Here is a 26,095-nt window from a genome sequence, read left to right as displayed (position 1 = left end):
ACCTTCGGGGGCGTTTACATTGCAGACATGCTAAAATCAGGGCTCCCTCTCTCCTACCTCCCTGGAGAGCAGTTGTTAAACATCTGCTAGCTCCCCACTGCCTGGGCCCCCAGAGGTACAGGGATCCTGGCGGGGAGTGGGAGTGGAGGCTGAAGGGTTGGGAGCGCAGGTCCCTCAGTCCTGAGGCAGCCTGGGCAGCCCTGCTCGTCTGTTCCAGAGAACAATAGTGGCTGACCTTTCCTGAGCATCAATACTTGAAAAGTATTAACTTGCTTTATCTCCTGACGACCCTAAGAGTAGGTAGCATTATTAACTGCCTTTTGCAGATGAGGAAAATGAGGCTCAGAGAGGATAAGTAACTCACCCCAGATTACATAGCTAGTGAAGGTGGCACCAGGATTTGAATTCAGGCAGTCTGACTCTTAACTCACACTCTTAACCTCTACACAATATTGCTTCTCCACATCGGACGTAATTTAGGAAAAAAAGTTCCAGGTAAAAAAAATGTCAGAAAATCAACTAACATTTTCACTAAAGTATGAATCGAGGGACTGAGTGTTCCCTTCTACCCTCCTCCACTTTGCGGCTTCTGGTTCTGAAATTTAGTAGAAGCTGCTTGCTCACAGTTGGCTCAATCAATAAATGATAAGCAAACTTCACAAACTCCAAACTTGCTCCACTCCTCCTGTCTGATCGTGGGATGGGAGACTGAGCAGACCCACTGCGGGGGTGGAATCACTCAATCATGCTGAAAATGACATCTAAATAAATAAAGAAAGTCAGGTGCACCATCTGGGCCCCACACACAGCATGGGCTCTGGTGCAGCTGCTGGGGGCTGTTTATTCTGGGCTGTCTTGGACAGAGAAGGAGAGACCTGAGTTGAGCTGAGGGTAAAGAATCTTCCAGGTTCCAGGGTATGAGCTGAAGCCTATTAGTGCCTGAAGCCTTCTCACCATTTGTAACCCACGCTGGACTGCCCGAGCTTGCCTTTCCTCAAAAACTCCCAGTCCCATCTTCTGGATCTTCAGTTCAAAAGTCACAGTTTCCTAAGCAAACCCCAGACTTTTTTCTGTGTTGAATGAATGAAAAGATTCAGTCAGGCCATGGCTGTCACCTTTGTTTTCACACATTGGCTCTAATTAAAGCTTAGGTTCTTTCTATCTAAAATTGGGATAGTGAGCTACCAAGTGGGCTATGGTGAGGAGCACGAGATAACCCATCTAAAGCGCTTAGCACAGAGTTTGGTACCTGGCCAGGATTAAACACGAGTCAGCAATGATTAATGGCGATGATGCTGATGTTAGCTGGTGTTCCGCCCTCATCCCCTCCTCACCATCATTCTCACTGTCCCCTGCACCTGGATCATCTCCACATCTCTCTGTCCAAGTTCTAACCCCTGGCAAGGCCCAGCTCATATGGTCCTTAAAGACTTCTGTGGCTCTTCAAGGAAGAAATGATCTCTCTCCCTTCACACAGCATGTCATAACAGTGCTTCTAGCTTCTAGAAAGACCAGTTATATTATTCCTGAAGTCTCAGCAGTCTTGGCAAACTTTCATGGCAGACGCCTTTGCTATTTAGGGTCATAACAGGGTCAGTTTCGACTCCCCTTCTGTCCTCCTGATCATAGGTGTTGCTGTGGCAACCCCCCTGGCCTCCCTGTCCTTTGGAATAGTGAACGCCCGCATGTCAAGTGCCAAGCTCTAGCTGGGATGTGATGTAGCAAGTTCTTTTACATCAGCAGTCTCCCTTGCAGAATCTGCAGGTTGACTTAGCATGTTCTTCCTGGAGGAGTGGGTGGAAGGAGCTCTCTTCTTGTATGAGGTGGTCGAGGGTATATCTCAGAAACTAGCCCCTTGATTTCTGAGATGCTTAATGATATCTCATTGGCTTGGCCCTTTTCTGGGTCCTTAAAAAATAATAATTACTGGTTATCAAATCTCCCTATGTACTAAGCACTGTGATAAATACAGAATATGCGATATCTTATTTACTCCAATCAGTATTTCTATGAGATAGGCACTACTATTATCACTATTTGACAGATGGATAAGCTGAGGCTAAGAGGAGCAAAGGAAGTGACCAAGTTCACACTACTGGTAAACAGCAGAAGGGAGACTCGAGCCTAGAACGTCAGACTCTAGAGCCAGAGTTCATAACCAAAATGATGTTGAGTTTGTCAGGGTACCTCTGAAGGTTTTTTTGTGTGTCACAAACAACTTATGCAAGGAAACCTGCAAAACAAAACAATAATTGTACTGAGATAAGTATTGTTCTTTGAAATAAGTAATGATGTCCTCATAAGATAATTTACCTTGTTTATTTGGAAATTTAAATCTCTGAATGATGACTGACAGGACTGATCAAATTCTATAATTTCTCTTTTTTTTTTGGTGAGGAAGACTGCCTCTGAGCTAACATCTGTTGCTAATCTTCCTCTTATTGCTAGAGGAAGATTGTTGCTGAGCTAACATCTGTGCCAGTCTTCCTCTATTTTGTACGTGGGATGCTGCCACAGCATGGCTTGATGAGGGGTGTTGGTCCACACCCAGGATCCAAACTCATGAACCCCAGGCTGCCAAAGCAGAGCATGTGAACTTAACCACTATGCCACTGGGCCAGCCCCAAATTCTATGAGTTTTAATACATGTTCTGGTCTTAGGTGAAAAGTGAAGATGGACAAAACACTGTATTCAAATAAATATTTGAGCCTCAAGCAGAATATTAGGGATTCAGCCTGCTTTGTTTAGGGGTCTCTGTCATGTTTGTCTCCAAATAAGAACAAAGGTCTCCCCCATGCATATGGCCCCCAGGAAGCAGTCTGTCCGACAGCAAATTCTTCCAAGGGCTCTGGAGGAGCTGTTTCAATCTTAAGTTTGCTCAAGCGTCGGGAAAGCTGACTATCCACCAGTTCTACTCGAATGTGGATTTGCTCTGCCCGTGGGCACCTACCTTTCTCTACAGCCTCCCAACAGCATCTCCAATAAATAAACTGAGTGTGGGCTCAGTGAGAGGCAGGCGTGGATGCCATCTCTCCCATCTGGAATCACCCGTCATTTCCCTGCTTCCCCAGCTTCCCCCACGGTGGTACTTCATTTCATTATATTTAGTTGTCATATGTACTTCTCCTTTACTACTGTATGTGCTCTGTGAGGATCAGCAATTCCCTACTACACACATTCATAGATGATCGATCAATGTTTGGGGGATTAATAAATAAATAGTTCCAGCATAGGACTTTTTCAACAAAGCGATGAACAATTGAGAATATTCTAGGTATATCTCGAAGGATGATCCACACCAGAATTTAAAAGGTGCCCTTCAACTTGCACCGTAATATCTTCACACATACCACCTGGGACTGTGTCTTCCCTGGAGCATCAAGTCGGGGGTTGTACTGCAGCCAGTTCCACATCCCTTGAAGAGGGGATTATTTGGGCTTAGTGCTCCTCTACACCCCAATTCCAGACCTCCAGCCCCTTTGAGTTCCACTAAAGCTGTGCCACTTAACTTTCAGACTGTCCCCCACACAGCAGGTTTCCTGGCAGGATTGGTGTCCCAGCCTTCTCAGTGAGGAGCTTAGACAATTAGCTCGGAAATTCTGTTCCTTCTTCACCGGGTGCTTTCTTGTGTTGGGTCAAGTCCTGGTATTTCATTAGGATAATAAAAGGGAGAAAGTCAAACTCTCAGAATGTGAAAGTCTTCCATATAATAAAAGCTGACTGGTAATTTATGGCTGTTCCACCTGAGGGTGACTTTGGGATCAATACAATCTTTAGTTGGACTTTCAGAGACTCAATTCATAAAGGCTCTCAGTGTGTCATTAGTAGGGTGCATCAGCCAGTTCACCTCCCAGAAGGCCGCCAGCGAGATCCAGCTCATCCTCAGACTGAAAATCTCTTGAGCAGGCGGTCTGGTTGGGTGGTCTCACCGCCTCTCCCCGTCTTGCAGACAACTCTACCTAACACAGAGTCCATGCAGCTTGGTCCTTTGGTGGTGCCTACGTCTTTGCAGACTTTGTCCAAATGCTTCCTCATGCCGTGGGGAAAAAGACATGCACTTCACCTCCCTTCCTATATCTAGGGCAGTAAGTGTCCAGAGTCTGAAAGCCTGACCAGATTTACAAGCCATGAGTTGTGGTTTTTCCTGCTTAGCTCAAATGTCCTTGGCCTTCTACAGTCCACTAACCCTCCCTTACTGGTCAGAGTCTATGCAGCCGTGAGTGAGTCTTCTGGGTCCCAGGCTCCATTTTAGCCTGAGTGGGCTCTGTTTCCTTTCTTTCTGAGTAAGGGGCTGCTGCAGAGTTTGCGCACTGTCCTGAACTTGGCCAGCCCATCCTCTCCCATCACAGGTCTAGCTTCCATGTAGCCTACTGGCCTTGGCAGAGTAGGAAGTACAAAGGGCGCACACTGTCCAAAGCTTCTTAAACAAGGCTCACTCCTGCACACTGTGGAGACTTTTCTCTAAAGCCATGTAGTTAACATGTTTTTGTCAGTTAATTCATGTTAAGTTTATTCATTGGGCATCTGCCCTGTGTACGGTGCTGTGGTGGCTGTCAGGTACAGTGGAAATACAGAGATGATTCATTGACTCTTATCCTCAAAGAGTAGCAATCTTACAGCAGATGTGACAGGAGCACAAATAACTAGGAATTGTGGTAAAACATAAGTACCATAATGGTGGTAAAAATAAAAGTCTGCAGACAGTTGGAGAAGAAGTTATTTCTTGGTTGATGAGATGAATTAATTATGCTTAATTTATGTGCTTTATAATTGAGATGCTTGTATATGAGGTTTGTTTAAAGAGAGGTGGTAGGAAGCCCACTTGTTCTGGGTTCTTCTAAGAATAGAGTGTTTCTCTAAATCCCCACTCCCTGTGTACCATCCATCGTTGGAACCACATAGGCTGCCAGGGGCTCAGTGAAAGAAGTGGAGAAGAACAACCTATCTGAGGGAGGCCCCCCCGGAGGCCGCGCTGTCAGAAGCTGAGCAGCCAAGTCTGCCCGGATCCTCCTTGTTGGAGACACTCTCTCAGGAGCCCTCAGGGAACTGACGAATCCGCAGGCTGATCTCTGAGGCAGTCTCAGATTGATACCCCTGATTGGAAAACAGGTCCCAGTGCTATTAAGAGTGGTGACAGCTTTCAGACGGGGCATAAACCAATTGTTAAAGACCCCCCAGCATATTCACCAGAGCGGGAGAATTCATTTTGGTATAGGGGAAAAACAACCATTTGGGTAATTACATTCTGTTTCTCGGCGTCTCCTCTAACACATTAGCGGGAGATAATATTCCACATTCTAAGTCCAGCACCATCCCACAGCGCTCTATTAAACAGCTGTCACCTTCCTCCCCAAAACTGGATGCATTTCTCAGCAGGAAGAAGGACTCCCTGCGTGTGAGTGCGTGTCAACTGCATCAATCCTGGCTTGTAGAAAATGTACTGGCAGGGCGAGAGGCAAAGCATTGTGGTGGGAAAATCACAGGACTAGTGGTAAAGAGACCAGATTCTGGATTTGCTCAGCTGTGACTTGCTGTGTGACCTTGGGTAAGTCACTTAATTTCTCTGGTGCCAGGGTTTCCAAAGCTGTAAAGTGAGGCAGCCTGGAGAGGTGATTCACATGGCATCTGCGGTTTGGGGTTACCATGTGGGCTCTTTCTCAGGAGACCATGGGCTCTCCATGATTCTTGCTTTGGGCTGGAAACTCTCAAAATGGGTTGGCAACATGATGCTTGGATACTGTGGCCTATCCACTGCCACCGACCCCCGAGAGTGAAGGCTGTGGAGGCATTGGGCCTGGGTTCTTCTTTGCTCCTCATTGACCTAAGGCCTAAGAAGATTGGCTGCCTTTGAAACAAATTATATTTGGCTTATCCTTTCCCTCACTTCATTGTGTTTCATGATCCATTTCAGACTTCTGACCCCACTAAAGTAATGGGAAATTAGGGAGAGATGGATGGAGAAAGAATGCAAAGGCCCAGGGGTAAGATGGGACGTGGGAAGGAGCAGGAAATGGAGGAGAAATAGATAAAGGGAGACTGAGGATGGAAGGGGAGAGAGAGAGTACAGGCATGGATGGGAGGCAGAATTCGAAAAGAACAGGGAGAAGAGGGAGAGACTTGGAGAAAGAGTTACAGGAAGGAGGCCAAATACAGGAGAATGACAGAGGTTATGGAAATAAGTGTTACAAGTTTAAGAAATTCATTCCCTCTCTTCCTCCCTTCTCCTTCCCTTCCGCCCTCCTTCCCGCCTTCTTTCCTTATTTCCTCCTTCCTTCCTTCTTTCCAACAAACACTTATTAACAGCCCACAATCTCACACACCATATTCTACATCAATATTCTAAGTGCTAAAGATGAAAACATGAATAAAACATGGTCCTTGCATGCAAGGAGTTTACAGTATATTAGGAGGCAGTGTTTAATGTGTGACAAGGTGTGGAAAGACCATCATAAGAGGCATGTGCACACAGCAAGGGGAGTGGATCAATTTACCGGGGGAGGGAAGGTGGGTCAAGGAGGCTTCATGGAGATAGCTGGGTTTCATGAAATGAGAAGAATCTCTGTGCTCTTCTCTTATGCAGTTCCCTCCCTATAGCTCTGTTGAATTATCTTCTTTCATGCAGGCCCTGAGTTAGTCATTCCATCCTCCATGTTTCCGCGGTGCTGTGAAACAGCTTTATCTGCATTCACCTCACTGTATTGTAATCACTTCCTTCCATGTCTGTCTTACTCACTAGACTGATCTCTTTAAGGCCAGGAAACTTGTTTATTTGCTTTTATACTTATATTGCCCAGTACCTAGCACAGCGCCAGCAAACAGCAGATGCAAAAAATCCCCTCAAAACCAAAAAACCACATTGAATGAAAGTGTTAGGCATATATAATTTCTTTCTTCTATTGGTTCCCATTTACATGGCTTACCACAACAACTGACTCCCCACACACTATTTCCATCACACCACCACAATTTGGGAGAAGGATGTTTCTCCAAATGCTTTTCTCAACATCCATGCCTTGCCTGCTCTCTTTTCCTTTCTTCTTCCTTCCCTTCCCTTTCTTTTGCACCTGCCTCTTCCCTTCTCCCAGGGTCCAGAGAAGAAGTGAGTTAACCTCAGTTTCTCTTTCATATTGGCTGTCTAGAACCTTTTTCTAAGAGTGTGGGGTTTCAGGGATCTCTTCGCAGGCAGAGACTGGGGTGTGCACTAATATAATAAATTGAGGGCTCCTAGGAATGTCTCTTTCCTCAGAGCACAGACCTCACTTTGGCTTCTTTCTTCCTAGGGAGACTTCATCCACTGCTGCTGGGCTATTTCCTGGAAACAGCATGGAGTTGGCCTGGAGGAATGGCCTGTTTCATGGAGTGGTGCCTCTCTGAGCTCACACCACTCAGCCCCGAATAGGCTGCCTTTTTGACTTGAAAATGTAGGTGGAAGCCACCTGGCCTCCTCTCTCACACCCTCAGGAAAACTTCACTTCTATTGGGATGTATCCTATAGGTCTATGAGCTCACTGGACCACTACCACCCCTGGACCGAAGGGGCGGGATTGCATGGTTGTCTACATTGTAGTTGGCTTGGCCTGCATACAGTTACTCAGTCTATTTTTCTGAAGGAATTGTGTCTTTTAATCTTTGTCCACAATCCCAGGGACCTCAGTGATGGACACCTTTTAAAAACTGATATAAATAATTCTTTAGTTCACAATTACCACCTCTGAAAGCAGGATGCTTGGAAAGCTGGTACAATTTGAGGCAACAATTCAGACTCAGTCATCTCTTCAGAAAAGTTCTTAAGAAATGTATAGAGGAAACCAGATTGCAACCTGTTTGTTACAAGCCGCGGGAGAACATAATGTCTTCGTTGGAAACTGGAGTAATGCTGGCATGAAGTGGCACCTCCTCCCCTACAAGACCTCCTGCTTCCTCCCATTTTGTGAGCGAGACTATGAAACTCTCTAATGGTTTTGCCGAAATAAATCTAAGCCCTTAAAAATGTCACCCAACCTCATAGTTCCTCATTATTAAGGGCTACAAACACAGACTTAAAAAGGGAAAACCTAAATATTACTGAGTTAGTGTTTTATATTGAATGGAGTCTTTCATGATCAGAGATGAATTACAGCAAGGCTACCTATCCAGATACATGGGTCTAAAACAGCTACCCCACCTCCATGGCAGATACCTGATGTTTTCAGACTAGGAAAAGAAATGCCCAGCTTGGGTGATGATAAGACCTGGCAGGGCTGACAGGCTTTGGTTTCAGGACTATCTCTCTGTTCTCTCCTGGAAAGGGAAATGGAGCAGTGTGAGGAGCTATGGTGACTTCTCTGAGACGCAGGGCAGCAGTTGAACTGGGGAAGGGCCAGCAAATGAAGTTGGCTTGATGTGGGCTTCATGCTCCTGCTTAGGAAAGCTGGAAGCCCCTCACATGCTTGCACTAAGAGGGAATCTGGTTCTGATAGAAATCCTGCCAGTTCTTTCTGAAGGACACATTGTCCTTGAGGAAAGAGCCAACTATCATTCCTTACATGTGACCTGGTTTTCATGGTCAAGGAAACTGAAGTCCCATTCAGGGATGCTTGCCAAGCTCTTCAGTAGCAAAACGGACAACGAAGAGCTGGGGCTCAGGGCAGTGGTCAGGAAGCTTCCCTGAGGCTGGGCTAAGCTGCTCTGGTGGAGAACAAATGTGGAACAGAGAGCAAGTGGGGGCCATGGAGCAATCCCGACATGTCGTTTGTTCTCATTACTTCATTTATCCATTTATCTTTCATCCATCTAGCACATCTTTATTGAGAACTTATTATGCTTTAGGCATCAGGCCATTGTGCGAGTTGGTAGGACTCATTTTGGTGAGTAGGGGTGGGAGGTGGGAGAAGAGGAAATATAGAACTCTAAAGAGAAAGAAGGTAGAGAATCAGCTTTGTTGAAAATTTTCTGTGCCCTGTTTTTACACAGGTTGTTTCACTGAGTTTAATCCCATCCCTATAATGTTGCATTATAACAATTCTCATTTTAGTTGAGAAATAACCAATGCTTAGACAGGTTGAGTTAGATGAGTGCTGTGTATGGCTCCAAAATCTTTTTCACTGTAGTGCAGAGTCCTTGGAAGCTTACCATCTAGATGGGCAGGAACACATTCTCATGTGTGTTGGATGAATCAAGAGTTGGTAGACTCCATCCAAAACATAGACTGGTACTAAACATGAAATCACTTTCTATAAGTCATGAGCAGATGACTTGAGACTAGTTAGTGCCAAATGAGTGGTTTAAATGACGATACTGTGGGAAGTGCTCATGGATGCCACTGGGGGATGAAATGAGATTCATGATGGTCCTTGATGAAGAGATGGGATGACTGTCCCTGGCCTGTTCAGAGGACAGATTGTTGCTTTGGTGGGCTGGAGTGTGGGATTTGGTCAGAGGCCAAAATGGAGAGGGCTGGGAAGGTACGTTAGGGCCAGAGAAAAAAGGCTTCAAGGTTTTTGAACTTTACAGGTGATTGAGATATTAAGAAGGAAAAAGATGTAAGAGTTCTTTCAAAAAATGAACCTGGCCATCACAGAACACAGGCTGGATCCTGCCTTAGGTCATGATCTTTTGATGGGGGAGAATAAGGTGTAAACCAAAAACATTCACGTATAGCCCCACAGGGCTGGCTCTTAGCCTGATTCAGGACTACAGTCCACACCCAAAAGGAGTGAATCTTTGCTGGAAGATCTTAGAATTTTAAAAGATTTTGAGTTCTTTGTCTCCCATCAAAATTATTGTGGAAACTCTTCCCAAGAAGGTCTTAAAAAGAGGTGCTGATAGCTCTCACTGGTGATTGTTTAGCTGGAGGCACAGCAAAGAACTGGAGTCCGGGGATGTGATAATATGATAATATTATTATGATTATGATCATTATAATTCAAAATATGATATTATTTGGAAACATCATCTGAGGTTTCTCTTTCCTGATCTTTGTAGACCCACTCCCTTGCCCTCCTCCATTTAGATAGTTGCTATTACTTTCTCCATGTACTGCCTTGGATGTGGAGGGCAGATACACTTGAACACAGATTTTCAACAATAAGATCTGGACTTTTTGAGAGCAAAACAGATTTTGGAGTAAAAAGCTCTGAGTTTTGAGTATCTGGAACCAAGAATTGGTAGGCCCCCAAACATAGGCCTACAGTAAAAGCCACAGAGTGAGGCAAAATGTACAAGGGTGTGGAATAGACTCTGTATATTGGGAGCAGAGAGACAATGACAGAAGGAGAGCAAGCAAGTGGCCCGACGAAGACAACAAGGTCTTGCATTTCCTATCTGGGACTTGGCCTGGTACAGGTGTGGGAAGGAGAGAAAGACCAGAAAGTTTGAGCGACTTGTGAGCAAGAAGATGTGTGCCCTAGGTTAGACATGTGTGCTCTCGGCTGCTTCAATAGTCAGGAGAGTGGAGGGGGCAGCCAGGAGATTCTTGAAAGGGAGAGCCCTAGAGCCGAGAATAGCATGGGAGAGTGTCAAGAGTCTCAGTGTCCCCCTGATTGGGTCTAGAGGTGGCTGAGAGGGTGAGGGCAGAGCTGTAGAGGCCTTGTAGACGGACCTTGTGTGATCCATGTGGACCAGATGACCTGCAAGCAAGGACTCTTTCAGTCCCACTCATGGGGCTGGCCCAATGACCAAAGACCAACAGGGGAGGCCAGAGTGGAGTGGATGGCTCTTCCATTACCAGATGGCACAGAAGCCTTCCATTTTTTCTTGCTTCCCAGAAGAATGGGAAGGAAAAGAGGAGAATTCTGAACTGTCTGAATATCTATGCAAAAGGGATAAAGAAAATTCCTGTGTCAGATTTGACTTTAAGAGCTGACTTTAGATTAAGCTGTTTGCCGGCAATGGAAATGGGGAGGTTCTCCTAAGAGCCAAGTTCAGTTTAATTTTTAATTTTTGCATATGGACTGTAAAATTCACTTCCTTTATATGATGTTTGAAATCCTTTCCAATGGGCTGATTCTCTCACAACTGGTCTGGCTTTTCTTCCCCCACCATACCTCTCTTCTTAAGCATGCCCTTTCCCTAGGCTGAGCGTGGGTTGGTCCTCTCTTTGAAAATACAAGCTGAGACATAAGGTTCCAGTAGGCTTATCATGCATTTAATACTTTATCAGGATTCTATGTATTCCATTTATTTCAATTAAGACCATTGACTGAGCATCTGGTCTGTGCCAGGCTCTGTGCTGGATGGTGAGGAACCAGGAAGAGGAAACAGAAACATATAGATGTTAAAGCTACTTTCTAACCTTTCCCAAGCTAGGGAGTAGCAGGGTGAGGTTGAAGGAAAAATGAAATAAGAGGTGAAAAGTTAAGACTTGGTTACTTGGTGATTTAAGAACCTTAATGTCTTTGGGCCTCAGTCTGCTAATCTGTAAAATTAGGGAGGAGTGAAGACCCCCCCCCCCCCAAAAATCCTTTAAGCCCTTTCCAGATGCTAAATTATATGGAACTTGTGACTTTCAAAAGTGAAGAATTGTTTAGTTAACTGAAGCCCTAGAAGGTAAGGGAGTTGATAGAATATGGCCAGTACAAGGACACTTGCTGTTCAATTCTGTTGTAACATCTTCAGGGAAGTGGCAAAGTCCCACCTTAAGTAAATCATATGGGGGTGAGTACATGGCTGATCACAGCCTGAGTTGTCCCAGTAGTGTTCAGGACCCAGGGAAGGAGTTTCTAGATGGTGTGTACTGAAGGGCCTGCTCTTGCAATATTATTATTATTGTTATTATTATTATTATTATTATTATTATTATTATTATTAGTAGTAGTAGTAGTAGTAGTAGTAGCAGCAGTATTTTGGCAGGAGAGAATCTGGAATTTAAGCTTATGCTACTGGGTGTGTTCGTTTTTGCTCATACTTACAAAGTAGAATGCCCGCCTACAATCATTACATGGATATCTGAAATCATCTGAAATATTGACATACTTGCCTTGTTTACAATTTCTAGCTGCTGACTGCATTCATAGACACTTTCGCATACCACTCCCTCCTGACTCAATTGTTCATTCACTCACTCAACACTCTACAAAAATTCATGGAGCCCCTATTGCGTGCCAGGCTTTGAGCCAAGCACTAGGAATGTAGAGATGAGGTGGAAGGCTCACAATGTAGCAGGAGGGAAAATAAGAGAAGCAAAAGTACTTGAATGATCCACTTGAGTCCTACGAAGAAGCCTTGCTAGAACTCTGCAGACAAAGCACTGGGCTACCCCTCATACCATACTTACTGGGGGTGTTTGTAGCTGGAACCAAGGGCTGGAGTCAGGGGTACAGTGGGAAGAACTCTACAGCTGACCAAAGAACCCATCAAATGGTGACTATATGACTCCTTTTCTATTTTTTATCTCTGAAAAGCAACAACCAATGATGAGAGATGGCGGGACCTCATATCAGTGGGGCTTCTGATGAAGTTGCACCAGATAATATAATAATATGAAAATACAAATATGATTTTTAAAAAATCCCAAAGAGTTTGAGTTCTTTGATAAAGTCTCCAGCCTAGGTTCTGGAAGCATGGACTTCTGTTGTGGAGTATGGTTACTAGGTGGTGGGGAAATGGGGAGCCAAGTTTATGCATCTGGACTGGTACTGGGTAGGGAGATCCCACTTCTTCAATCAGTGCCAGCTCAGAGCCACCAAGTTTGGTGCAGAAGGAGCACTTCATGGTGGGGGGAGGGGCTAGACCTCATAGCCTTTTCTTCCACCCTCCCTCCCTCTTTTCCTTACCCCCTTCCTTCCTCTTTTTCTGAGATTTGCCATTTCCTTGGAGAATCTTATGAATCACTACTGCCATCATCAATCAGGTCTCAGGAGTGATGTTTAAACCCTTTAAAACCTTGGCCAAAGCCCAGACAAAATTCTTGGAGTACAACCAAAATAAGCTAGAACGTTCAACCTGACTTTACAGAAGACTGAGAAAGACAAGGGAGAAAACCTCCCATGCACATCATGTGCTTTGCTGACCCAAGAAGGGAGGAGAGTTTTCCCAAGACTCTCCTTCCTAGCTTCTAGTGTCTTCCCATGTAGTCAGTGCAACCTCAGCTCCCATTACCCAAAAGCCCTCTCAAACTTCATTTCTTGAGCCCCAGAGGAGAACGCTGGACCTCTTATCTACCTAGATCCTTGCCTTTGCCATGTGATCAACACCAGGAAAGACCTCACTCTCCAACTGAAGGCTGTGGTCTTGCCCCTGAGGCTCACGTTAGGACCACCATGTCCAAATGCCCCACAAAACCCCTCACTATTCCTGTGCACATGTGTGCGCATGCCATGTGTGCACGTGTGTGCATATGTGTGTGTGGGGGTAAGGTCTCCTAATGAGGGAATGACAGGCACATGATGGGACCGGAGGAAGAACAGGCAGAGGGAAAAATGAGGAGAGGAGAAAATCTATGCCTAGAGTAAGGAAGAAAAGAGAGGAAAACTCCACGTGTGCACACCCTAGATCTGGCCCCAGTATAGCCAGTCTGACCATGTCAGCCATTGTCCATGGGTGCAGAGGTTCAGGACTGTGCCTGGAGTGAAAGCAGAGTAGGCTTCGCTGATAATTGGGTACCCACAGCGATCAGATGGCCAATTCCATACCCTAGTTTTCTTACCCTCACAAAATGAGAGGAAGAAAGTTGGGAAGTGAGAATGAGTCATAGACAAGCAAAAAGACAATGGCATCCAGAGTCTGGGAGAGACAGAGGGAAGAGAGGCTGAGGATGGGGAGATGTAAGGAGAGACTGTCCAAAGATGCCAAAACAAACAATGGAGAAGGGAAATGATCCGTCTGCCTTTACTTATTTATTATTACACAGAGAAAACAGATGATATGACCACTGATTGAGTAGAGGCTTTGGCTTTGCATGTAGCCACAGGTAACGAGTGCAGAGAAAGGAATGGGGAAAAGGCCCACGCAGGAGGAGGAATGGCAGAGAATGGACAGGAGGACAGTGCTCTAACATTAGTGTACAGACATGCACAGTGGATATATGAGACAGAGCGCATGACAGCCAGCAAGCAAGAGTTTGTGTCTGTGTACTAATAAGAAAGACAGGTATGACTCCTGAGGTGGTAAGAAGAAAATCAGAGACCACCTGTCCTTGTAATTCTGCTCTCTGTTCTAATGCACATAATGGAATTCTGGGAATTTCTCACCCTAGCTTTACACGCTCATAAGACCAAGTCCACAGGAAGAGGCTTTGGGCTCCTCACCTGCTCTCCTCAACCTCTGGGGCCTGGGGTGCAGGATGCTTGCTCCATTCCCAGCCCTCCCAGAGACTAAACTGACTCTCTCCAGGGTTTGGTTCTGCTGCTGTTCTGGCCATGACAGCTCGTTCACCTCCTTGCTGTGTGTTCCTGAACCATATACCTACAGACAGGTTGCTTCTCGACTCTAGTCTCAGGCTGTCTGTCCCTGTAGCATTCGAAAGCTAATCAGAGTCCTTGTCCAGAACTGATGTTTTCATTATATTTACATTTCACAAATGATTAAAAGGATCAGTTTATAAAAGCAAAAGAAAGTTGAGGTGTTCAACCTCTCTGGGCCTTTTAAGACAACAGACTTATTATGTCCATGTGAATTTCTAGGAAGAAGCCTCTAATGAAAGTTTATTGCCTCTCAGCTTCCACTGGCCAGTGATGTGGCTCGTCCTTCCTGTTCATTAGAGCAGAACGGCATCCTAGTGGGGTTGTAGCCTCACAGAGCCTGTGCTCACCTTCTGGCCCACACCCCCAATGAGCTTGGGAGGATCCCAGTGCTGCTATGATGGTCCCATCACCCTCCCAAGCATGTGATTTGGGATCCAGACAGGATATTGCACCCGTGTTCTTGAAGGAAATGATAAGACCCTGGCCTACCAGTTGCATGAATGATTAATGAGGAGTAATTAGTTAACGTTTGTTAAGCGCTTTATAGACACAAAGTGCAGGGTAAGAGCTAAATGAAGAGGCAGAAGCAGCACAAGCCAAAAGACTTGACATCCACCCAAATGTTGCTCATAGAATCCCAGACTGTTGGAGCTGAGGGAAGGAGGGACCACAGAGACTATTTGCCCCGTGGTTTGTAAACTGCACATTGCAGGGCCTTCTGGGCAGCTGCCCAGCAAGCATCTCCCAGTGCTGCCTCCCCAAACAATCTCAACAGGAAAAGCAAAATAAGGTTCCACAAAAACTGTGCTCACAGCAAAAACTGAAGACAGAGAATGCCAAAAACTTCAAAATAACCACGAGTGAAAAGAGACAAAGCATCACATCCCAGCAGTGCACGCCTGGACTCCCGTCTATGTCCATCAGCTGGCAATCGGCTCCCTCCGCCCACGCTCACATTCCTCCACTCCGGAGGACTTTGGTTCCCGCAGCCCCTGGTGTGAGGAGCTCTGTCCAGGCATCTGGGCAGAGAGGAAGTACAATGTCTCCTCGCTCTTCAGATAAACGTTTAGTAGCCCTCCCTGTATCCTCCTGCAAACAAAACAAAACCAACTCTGAGATCAGTTCTGTCCTTGGGGAAATTTAAGAAGCTTTAGGGCTACGCACAAATATTAAATCTAATATTTGGTTAGTCTGGCCCTGACTTGGTACCTCAATTTTAGGAACTGAGCCCTTATCTGACTAATTTGGTAGGCTAGGGCGCCCCTGCTGGGCTCTAGTGCCACCTTGGGATTCTGCTTGCCATCCTGCCCTTCTCTGGCTTGCACTGAGAGAACACCTTCCTTGTGGCTCCAGCTGTCCAGCAAGTGATCCCAGACCTGGCTGTATCTCCTTCTCTTACCCATGTCCCACTGTCCTCCCGGAGTGGTGCGTCATCAACACCCTCTCTTTTGTGCCCCAAATGGCAGAGAAGAGTGAAGTCAGCTCTCAAAATGTGAGGGATCACTACAAGCAGAAAAGGTCTTTAAAGCCCACGTTCTATCTTAAAATTTGTGTGCAGGTTGCGTTGGAGCCCAATATGCGGCCATGCTAATTTTAATTTAAAAATGTCCTTTCACTCAATCTTTTGGTAAAGTTGAAGCTCTGGAAAGATGTACCATTGATTCTGTGGGATTAGACACTCTCAGAACACCACTACATATTCTCGAGGTACAAGTGTCCAAGTGTGAGAAGTGCAGGCCTCAGTTTACCCCAAGCCACTTGCTGGATCCTGGCCCTTCCCGATTTGCCCACCGTCAACTGCCTTTAACCATTCCCTGTGTGGAGGAGGCACTGGAGGCAGTGCAGTGAGCCTGATCTCAGAACTGTGGGGCAGAGCACAGAGAGCAGAGTCAGCTCGTCCCTGCTCCAGGGATGTCCTTAGACTTCACCAAGCCCTTGAGTTGTACCGATTCACTGTTGGTCCAGTTTTTCTTGATGACTCATACCAATCATTTCTACTATGGGTTAATTAAGAGTTACCAAAGCCATTGGGTCAACACCACCACGATATGCTCTTTGGACTTAGGGAGGGGTAGAACTAACCCTGTTTGATTTGCCAGTAGGTTCTAGGCACTGCGTCATGTAGGGCGCACACAGTATCATAGTTACTCCTCACACAGACCCCAGGGTAGGTACCATTGTCTTTATTTCACATGTGAACTATCCAGTACTACAAGACGTAATGGACACGTAGCACCCAACAACTCAGGTAGGATTCAGATCCATGTTTTCTTATCCAAATCCTCCTCTTCCCACTATTCATGATGCAGAGTCCCTTGCTTTTCTTCTTGTTGCATCTTTCTGCCTATTTTAATTGTTATGGCCTCTATCAAAGCATGAAAGAAACAGAGAGAGGAGGAGAGGTTGGAAAGTATGAATTCTGCTGTCAGCTGTTTCAGGAAGATGGAGAGGCTGAGGGAGAGATGGTGGATTGAAACCGATGTCTAAACTGACATTTCTCTTATCATCTCTGGAATTAATTTATCTGGTCCCACCCTGTTCCCCTCACAGCCACAGATTTTAAGGAATGGCTACAAAGAGGCCTTAGAGACCTAAAGCAAGAACACAGCTTCACCAAGCCCCTCATTCGTCACTAGCTGGAGTCAGTCTCATTAATAACTGGGGCTTAATCCTCCACATTCAAAGAGACTCCCATTACCCAAAACAATAATTTTTTTAATTACCCAGGCAGAGTGGCAATTGCATATTGAATACTAAGGATGATTTAAAACTAATAAATACTTTTGGAAATTCCTTGAACATTTTAATGAATTAAAAGTTATGAAATATTTATAAGCAGTAACAACCCCATTTAGAACCATTAATAAAATAAATACATTAGTCAGAGAATGAAATTCATTACTATTTTACTACTAGACATTGATGTCAATGACTGAATATTGCTCCAAATTACTTGTAAAATAGAACAATTATTTTAGTGTGATTAATCTTTTCAATTATTTCTTTTATGTAGTTGTAATTTGAAAGTAATTTTCTTCTGGGAGTACAATGACCTCAGCACACTGGTTCCTTATTTATTTATATTTAAAACCCTTTTTTGTCTGCCCCCATTTCCAGGCGATTTCCAATGGTCGCATATCTAAAATAGTTGCCTAAGCAATCGTTATTGTTCCTAAGCACTTTGCGGGGCATTTTTAATTGGCTTTATTAGCAATTATGAAGAAGCTATTCCAAAGTAAGGAAGTCTCTGCCAACAGCAGCAGAGGAGGGGCTGCAAGTTCTTTCCCGGTTCCACCAGCTGGGGGCCTGGCTGTTTCAGGATCTGTGCTGTCTGCCGAGGGAGGCAGTGTGACAAACATGCCGAAGGACTTTCAGGCTCTTCCCCAGCCTCCAGCCATCCCCACAGGATTAAAGAGTCCTAACCCTTTTCGTAGCATGAGGGATTCTGTTCACCCAGCCACAAAGGAAAAATGACTTTATCAGGGATAAAAGCGTAGATTGTGGCAGGTAGAGAAGCAGCTGCTATTGAAACCAGACTGCGGACGTGGGCTGTCAGAGTCTCTGATGGAAATGGGGTAACCTTTCCCTTGGCCCAACGGTTCAGACAAGGCACAGATGGAAAGTGAAAGGTGGATGTGAACCTGCAAACATACCCTGGGGTAGTCGTGCAGAATTATTCAGCCCTGGTTCCAGAATGAGAACATTCAGCTGAGTCAGGGGACCCGGGAGAGAGAGGGCAATGGTATTTATTGTGCCAACTGTGCTACGGGCTCTATACACTGTATCAGTTTTAATTTCCCAACAAACCTATAATTATGTATTATTAGCCCCATTTACTGATGGAAAAACTGGAACTCAGATTTTAGAAAACTCTTCCAAGCTCAAAATGGTGGTAAGCCACAGAGCTCGGATTCCACATGCATTCTGGCTGATTCCAAAGCCTGTAATCTCTCTCCTACGTTGTAACAAGAAAACCTTTATTCAATATATTAAAAATATGTTGGTGGCTGTGCTTGCCATGAGAAAAGCATTGTTAGTTGTTAATTGGGATATAGAGATTTAAAAAAAATACATAGTATTTGATTCTAGGAACTTAGCATCTATTGAATGAGACACATAACTCTGGAAAGAAGCAGACTCTTCTAAAATAGAACTACACCGAAACTTAATTCTGAGCTGAGACTTCTTGGAGAAGATACTTTTGAGCTGAGATTTAAAAGAGGTGCAGGACTTTGAAAGACAGAATGGGAATGAGGAGAGGGAGAGCACTCTGCAGGGGTATAGCTAGGACAAACGCCTGGGGTGGGGAGGTGTGTTTGGAGAAATGAGTGTAGATCTCAGTGGCTAGATGAAATTGTAATTTTAATCTTATCTTTTAAATAGTACAGCCCACAGATAAATTATGAGCAGGAAGTTTTAGAAACAGGGAGTTAAGAAGAGGGGTGTTTGGAAATAGGGTTCATGCTCTACCTGGAGGACACAATGAGAACTGAGTGTGGACACAGACTGTGGCTATGCTTTCTCCTTGGCTTTCGCTTCCAAGCAATAGATCTCACCATTGCAGAGTTGACTCAGTCCCTTGAAGTGACTAACCCGGAGGATGGCCGCCTTGGTGCCACCTCAGGTTGGCAGTGCTGTGACTCTCATCACCCACTTGGCATTTGGTTATCATTAACACTGCAAAGTTTTGGAGGAGGCAGCAGAAGAGCCAATTTGTTTCTGTAAACAGCAGTTTCTCCTTGAGAAGGTGAGCAGGAGCAAGAGAGCAACTTGGTTTTAAAAGGCTTCAAGCCAGGTGAAGCCCAGAGAGGTCAGGTAGCTCAGGGCATCATCTACAACACACTTCTTTAGCCATCTTCTCATTTGCCCCTCCTGATTAAGGACAGTTTTGGGATAGCCACTGACATATCGTTATTCCTATTTTAAATTAAAAAAGAATCAAGGTGCCAATTCTGAGGGTGATCTTTAGTGTTCTTTCTGGACTGAAAAGTTGGCTAGTCTATGGTAAATAAGAGATGGAAAAGGGACTTCCATCCCCTGATTGAGGGTTCAGGGCTCATTCTGTGGTTTTTCTGAGAAAGGCACCTTGGCACTAGTAGGAGGATGACATCTCTATAAATGGAGCACCTATTCGACACCTCTGGTGCAAATTAAATGTATGTCCAGGGACGCCTTTTGGAGAGCAGTTTCTGTGCAGAGCAGAATGGAGATCTCAAAGCTATCACACCAAAACTCAGTCCTAAGATAGAAGCAACAAATTTATATCAATATCAGTATGCTTTCAGTTTAGTATTTACTCAGTGAATGTCTGTCAGATGAATGAGTGAGCACATGGATGGATGGATGGATGGATGAGTCTCTCCATACAGAGTTTTCTGCTCGCAGCCCCAAGACAGAATGCCACAGTAATTTCCCTTTTACAAGCACAAATGGAGGATCCTGCTGGGGCGTTTTCTGCTTTTGGAACAGAAAATGCCCAGTTTGGGCCAGGCTGCCAGGAGCCCGTGAGGTAATCCCTCATTTTACCCAGCTGGATTTTGAAGCCCACTCCAGAGGCTGATCAGTTCCACATGGCTGGCCAAAGATTAGAATCTGTTTGTTCAGCTTCTCTCATTTCCTCTTGTTCCCTCTTGGTTAAGTAGGACATCCTCCACTTCCCATCATTGTCTTTGGTGGACTAGGAGGAGAGAGAGGGGACAAAGCTGGGGGATGCCACACTTTTTTCTTTTTGAGGAAAACTAGCCCTGAGCTAACATCTGCTGCCAATACTCCTCTTTTTGCTGAGGAAGATTGGCCCTGAGCTAACATCTGTGCCAATTTTCCTCTACTTTATATATGGGACATCTGCCACAGCATGGCTTGATAAGCAGTGTGTAGGTCCACACCCAGGATCAAAACCAGCGAACCCCCGGCTGCCGAAGTGGAGTGCGCGACCTTAACCGCTATACCACCGGGCCGGGCCCCAGATGCCACACATTTTTTTACTGGAAACATTCATACTAGCCCTATGCCTAGCATCTCAAAGCTAGGACTCAGAGGGATAAGAACTTGCCTCATGAAAACGGCCCATATTCAAAGTATAATAGCCTTGTGCTTAGTCCTAGCTGTTTAAAGAAGGTATGGTTATCTAACTATTTTTGGCTATCACATTTTAAGTAAGTTCAGAATCATTGGATCAAAAGCCTGGAATTAATAAGAGAGTTGAAACCAGACTGTCAGTGGTTCTCAAACTGTATTTCATGAAACTCCATTTGGAGGAGGGGTGTGAAGGGCTGTGGAGCAGGTGAATTCTGTGCCCCCCACCCTCCCTTCCCCTCGGGCAGCCCTACTTATGTAATTTTATATACTGGACTTTTATATAAGACTTTGTTAGAATTAAGGGTTCAGCCTCTAAAAACTCTTTGAAGACCATGGATCTAGTTCCAATGCCCTCATTTTAGGCTCAGAGAGGTAAAGATATCTGTGCCTCTTCAACTCTTTTGAGATATGCGTTTTAAGGCATCCATGGTAGTGGGACTGCATTTGACACCTTGATTCCTCCCCCTTCCTGAGCTACAGAATTCAGTGAAATAACCCCTCCTGGGTAATGTGAGGGTTATGACACCCTCTCTGCTGAACGGGTCAGAGGAGGTAATGTGTATGAAAGGGTCTTGATAGGGTAAGGGGCTAAGAATATTTCTTATTGAGAAATCTGCTAGTGAGCTGAATGTGGCTCTGACCTGAGAAACCTCAGGCATGATTCTTGCAAGTTCATGAAAGAGAAAGGGAACTATGGTGGCCTGCAATAAAATATATTTATGCTCATACAGGAGCCATTTGCAGTTCTTTGATTTTCATGGATGGGGGCGTCCACTGTTGACCAGTGCAGTGGTACACCTAAGGTACTTTTGACCAACCCAGGCAAGGAGAAGGAAATTCTAAATTGGTTTCTTAGAAAACCTGAGAACTTGACAACCATAACGTGGAGGCAGAAATCACATTAGATTGGTCAGTAATTATTGTGTCAAAGTTCAAGGTAAATCTTGGGGTGTTTGTTCATTCAGTTTCCACATGGTGACAGAGGATCTTTAGAAGTATTAGATGCTTTCTTAGAAGGGGTTCTTTCCAGCAGTGACTTTCCACAGGTAGCAGCAGCATGTGGAGCTAAGAGCATGGATGCTGGAGCAGACGACCTCCATCCCAATATCTGCTGTGAGACTTAGGGTAAATTATTTAGGTCTCTGTGCCTTGATTTCCCCATCCATATAATGGAAGTGCTGATAATAATAATAGATACCTCATAGTCTTGTTGTAGGATTAAATGAGTTAATATATGCAACATGCATAGAACAGGCCCTGGTGCACAGAAGGTGCTAGATGGGTGTTTGCAATGATGTATATTTTTATGGCTGCTAAGAGGCACACTGATCTTTTTAAAATCCTTTTCAAGGAGCTAGTCCTTCCTGACCATCCTGACACGTGTTTTTCTATAGGCTCCTCTGAACGTGAGGGATCCTGATGAGTGTCCTGCATAATCCTATAGTTCTGCTATAGAACTAAAGCAAGGTTCTATCTGCTGAAGAAAGGTTTTTGTGAATGGGGAAAGGGTTCCCTGGGAGCCCAGGCGTGGGAGCCTCTGGGGGCTGGTATTCCTCCTGTCAGTGCTGAATATACAAACTGCTCTTTTAAGATAACAGGAAAAACTCTTCCAAGCAATTGCCACTCACTGCTACTTTTTTTGGAAGTAGAAGGCTAACAGCCCAAAGCTATTAAAGCAGGAGCAGCATTTATCAATTGATTCATTAACCAACAATCAGTCAACAAGTATTTATGTGGTGTTTCCTATGTGTTTAGCACTCTGTTCATTGTCCCCTGGAGAAATAAAACGAAATATAGGACAAAGTCTCGAACCTCAAGTTAGGGTCCCCAAATAACTAATTGGGAAATAATTATAAAACAGCTACTAAATTTAGATGTAGAGAGCAAATCTTCCAAGACAAACTTCTGTAGCTGTGAATGACATTCTGGAGGATTTGGACCCCAAGCTGGATCTTAAGCGATCAGTCTGTGTTCAGATGGAAGGCCTGGGACCAAGCGGGCCGTTCCTGGTGTAGTGTACAGAAAACCAGTCCGACGAGAAGGGAGGAGATGTGGGAGAACAAGGGGCATAATGGTCGCGGGTTCAGTGGGGCCAGATTGTAAAGGACCTTGGAAATCAAGCAGAGACACTGGGGCTCTCCAGGCAGGATTGAGCAGTGGTGAAAGTACCAAGGCCAGAGGCAAGATAGTCCTGATGTCAGTCTCAGCTCTACCACCAACCAGCTGGGTGATCCCCAGCACATCACTTTCCTGGTCCCAGGAATGAGGGAGGTGGCTCAGTCTAGCCCGCATATTTCTGATGTGGGAGGCAATAAGAAGTTACCGGAATTGCATGAAAGTGCCACAAGGAAAGGGATCTTTGGGGAGATTTGTCTGGTAATGAGTGAAGGATGGGTAATGGTATCAGGGAGGCCAGCTGGCTACTGCCAAAGTCCAAGTATGCATTTCCAAAGGCCTGGCTAAGCCTGTTGCTGAGAAAATGAAGTCAGAAAGGCAAATTTGAGAAGCAGCAACAGTAGAATTTAGACAACAACAGACAGGATGCAAGGCAGCCACAAGTCTAGAGTCCAGGGCTCAGCCGTTTGGATGTAGTGACAAGAGGAAGAATCAAAGATAATCCTAAGATTTCTGGTAATAAATAAATCCCCAGTCTCTATGCATTCCACAAAGGTGGCAGAATGTAGTGGACAGATGCACTGGCTTGGTGGTCAGATTGACTTGGGATTGAATTTAGCTCTACCTTTCCTTAACTGAATGACCTTGGTAAGTGTTGAAAGTTCTGTGAGCTTCAGGTTCCCCATCTGTAGAATGAGGATAATAGTACCTGCCCTATAGCGTTAGTGTAAAGCTCACAGTGGTAGCACATGTAAAGGGATCAATCAGCATTTTGCCTTTGCACATGGTAAGTGCCCTGTTCAAGTTAGATTTTATTGCTTATTAACTGAGCACCTATTAAGTGTTACACACTGTGATAGGTGTTAGGATTCAGAGAGGAGAGAGGCATGGGCTCTGCCCTGATGACACCCACAGATAGGTATCATCTCCTATGTGGAAAGAATTGTCCTAATGTCTCCTGTAAGGCTTTGTTGATTAACTGAAATAACGCCTTTCTTCATGTGGGCCACAGAAAGGCTGTAGAGTTTTACAGATGTGTTCCTCCTCATGCTCTGTCTGTGCCTGATGCATCATGGGGGGACCAAGTTGCTATCAGAAAATAGACCAGGAATCCTGCAGACCTATCTGTAACCTTGGCTGACATGTCACCAGCCCTTTTCACTCCCTCAAACATACTACTTCTCTCTCCTATCTCTTCCCCTTCATGACGTAACCAAATGGATGACCTCAGAAAACATCAATGTTCATCTACATCAAATAGGGCTTGAGTATACCTCCAAAATAACTCCTTCTCTTTAAATACGTGAGTGTAGTTTTAGGATGCTTCTTATGCTTGCAAGTTGTCCACACCAACTGATGTGCACCTGAATTTGTTCCACTATGGGAGGGAGGGTCAGAAGTTCTCAGGGAACACTGGAACCACTTTGTTCTTCTCTGCTCTCTGCTTTACACATCCACACTGATCCCTTCACACTCTTTGGTGGCCACAGAAGCCCCAGCCAGAGAAGGAGTGCAGAGAACATCTGTTTCTCCAAGAGACCATCTGTTCTTGGAGCTGGAGTCTCTGAGGGAAGGTAGCTGGGCCATGAGAACCTTCCTAAGTCTCCTGGCCAATCCACTTTCCTTAGAGCATTAGAGGCAGACTTCTTTTCTCCCTCCTCTAAGAAAGTGTCCTGCCAGAAGAAACACTTCATGGATCATTAGAGAAAGTTAGGAGGTTAACTCTCTTGGTTTTATGATGGTAGAGAAGCAGATAAGAAACAGGTCTTTTAATCTCTGCAGCAGACTCACTGCAAATGCAACATAAGCTTCAGAGAAAGATTTTATGGGTAAATGGGAGTTGTAGGGGTAAGAGAGGAAAAATTGGCAGAACTGGTTGAGATCCTTGATTCAAAGGTACAAAATTTTTGCAGGAATATTTCTGTTAGGCCTGATATCTGGGGTTTTGTAGTCTCTTATTCCCTTCTCCTCATGTTGCTCAAGTGAGATTAGGTCAATTCTGGGAACTGATACCTTCTCCCTGTCACATTCCTGTTAACTGGCTCCATTTCAACAGATGGCCTCTTTTGGACGGTACATAGACCTTTGACATCTGTGAGGATTGATGATGTCCAGAGACATTCACAAATCCCCAAGTTTGTGAGTGCAGAAACATTTGTACAAGCTCCTGGCTTTCTCCCAAACCATATGTTTCATGTACATTGCCTCACATCACAGGTTAACCACCTTTTCAACTTGAACTGAAGTTCAATCTATCACGTTATGATGATTTTTCTTTCTCCCACACATAAACCAGCTTTGATTAAAGGGAAAAAAAGCACTGTGTGAAAGTTCTTACAAGGTCCACAATGAATGAAGAGACACACATAAAGCGCTGGGTGGTCAGTGGGTTCCCTACCTAAGCGAGTCCTTTTCATATACCAGCCTCCAACAGGCACAAGATTCAAGGCTGGGTCTCTACATGCAATAGATAGCTGTGTGTTATGGGCTTTCATAGTTATTTACAAGCAGTCTAAATTGAGAATTAGGTCTGGGAGTGACACAATTTCCTTCCTGTCTACACTTCATTCTTGAGCCTCTCAGACCATAGGTTCCATGGCACAGGTGAGAGCTCCCTTCCCTGTGAGCCTCTGGGCAGAGGCAGGCAGAGCAGAAGAATAGCAGTAATAAAAGCAACTTCTTCCTGAAGATTTGTATAATTCAAGCCCATCTCCCATATCCTCTACATGTGAGAAACAATGTTTATAATTATGACCCTAGGTTTTCTGAAGAATCAAGGAAAGATCAGCCTCATATATCTATTGATGATCCATTTCATCCCGCTTACAATTAGACTTGAGCCAAAGTCTAAAGAAAGATAAATATAAAATATGATTTTGAAAATAGGAATAGAAGATCAAAAACTCCGTAGAGGAGGGAGAAAGAAGCTTATCAAAAAACTACACAGATATAGTTACTGTGACTGAATATTGCATTTAGTGAAGAGTTTCATAGCAACAAAGGCAAAAGGGAAAAAACCGACAAATTATTATTCAGGAGAGAGATGTCTCCTCTTAGTAATAAATCTTGAAATAAACTCACAGTGTGGGATTCATGCAAAAGGAATTCAACGACTCAGTGGACCATCCTCTAATGGTTCTTACAAAATAAACCAAAAATTTCACATATAACCATTTCCCATGTTGTCCCTTAATAATAGCTTAAATCAAATCATTAAAAATACTTAGTTGTTAATTTTGCCTCAGAAAAAAAAAGTAAAGTAACAATCATTATCAAATCAGTGGGGTGAAGAATGGGTAGAGATATAGGTGAAAGAAAAATGGCGGGATGTTGACAACTGTCGAAATTGGGTTGAGGGTGTATATGAGGGCTCATTGCACTATTCTATTTATTCGTACACATTTGAAATTTTCCATAATAAAAAAACAAAACAAAACACAGCTGAAAGCATTTTTCAGCTAGGGAAGTTAAGCTAATGTGTTACCTAACAAGGACCATATTCTATTTGATGAAGTTTTAA

General features: G+C 44.6%; 1 protein-coding gene across 1 annotated transcript in view; it reads right to left on the bottom strand.

Annotated features, from left to right (window-relative positions):
• ALK (ALK receptor tyrosine kinase) overlaps positions 1 to 26,095 on the bottom strand; it is a 662,750-nt gene that overhangs the window by 155,558 nt on the left and 481,097 nt on the right. The window lies entirely within an intron of this gene.

The sequence above is a fragment of the Equus asinus genome, chromosome 6 (assembly GCF_041296235.1).
Source record: "Equus asinus isolate D_3611 breed Donkey chromosome 6, EquAss-T2T_v2, whole genome shotgun sequence".
Lineage (NCBI taxonomy): Eukaryota > Metazoa > Chordata > Mammalia > Perissodactyla > Equidae > Equus > Equus asinus.
Note: the sequence above shows the minus strand (reverse complement) of the source record. Positions and strands in the feature narration are given on the sequence as shown.